The sequence below is a fragment of the Plasmopara halstedii genome, assembly GCF_900000015.1.
Source record: "Plasmopara halstedii genome assembly, contig: Scaffold_1211, whole genome shotgun sequence".
In the NCBI taxonomy this organism is placed as follows: Eukaryota; Oomycota; class Peronosporomycetes; order Peronosporales; family Peronosporaceae; genus Plasmopara; species Plasmopara halstedii.
Genome location: NW_020188126.1, coordinates 1,127,102 through 1,128,177, shown reverse-complemented (window position 1 = coordinate 1,128,177; position 1,076 = coordinate 1,127,102).

The following is a 1,076-nucleotide window of genomic DNA, read 5'->3' as shown; positions in this document are numbered from 1 at the left end:
TCCATGTTGTCGAAAGACACGATCTACAGACAACGTCGCTGGAATCACCGTCGATGGTTTTCGGCACTGCCGCGAGCAAAACCATCTTGCCCAAACGGTCCACAAAGACACCACACCCGTGATGCCTACCAGGTCCATCGCGAGGCCAAACACAAAGTCCATACTCATGAACTGCCAGCACCCGGAGGGTACCGGTTACTGGCCCAGCGGCGCCGCCGCATTCGGGGAGAGTTTCATTCTCTAACTCGTATTACACGTGGACACATATGTGCTTTTCTACTTGTTCAGCTTATGCAGATCACCGAGCTGTATGTCTTCCCACGACCGAAATCAACACTAAGTGGGGTTTCGTGGGCCTCATAGAGATTACTGTAGTTTAAATCCTCATCGTGAGGAACCATAATTCGTGGCGTATTCGTTGAATCCGTGGCATAATATAGCAACCCGTTATCCAACAAAAACCGGTGTAACCGTGCGCGCAAAGGCGACGACAGTTTCTTGACCAAGTTTTAAAACTCCTTGCTCCAGAGGGCCTGTAGCAGCGCCGCATACATACTATCACCCGCGTATGCGGCGCGGATCAAATCCGTCACTGACGACGTCACCGTCATGATATGAGCAAGCTCATAGTCCGCTCTGCATGACAACGCATCAGCCAAAGCATTCTGCTTTCATGGCTGATGCTTCAACTCGAAGTTATTTTCTGCAAAGAATGAAAGTCACCTGGCCCATTCTCTGCGAGAGGTGAGACAACTGCGTAATGACACATCATCTGGGTAGATCACGAACGGCTTTGAGCTAAGCAGGTGCACCCTGGATTTGACAAGTGCATACTTCATCGCAAGTAATTCCTTGTTGTGGGCTGGGTACTTCCACTCCCAAGCCTTAAGCTGGCGTGATTCCAACGCGATCACCCAACCTCGCCCCTCGGCGTCTGCTTGCAGCAGTGCCCAGCCGATGGCAACGTCTTAAGCGTCACAGACGACACTAAAAGGAAGATCGGGTCTGGCAACGCAACTATTGGTGTCTGAAGGAGGCTGTATTTGCCCCTGTCAAAAGCCTCCCGATGCTCGGTG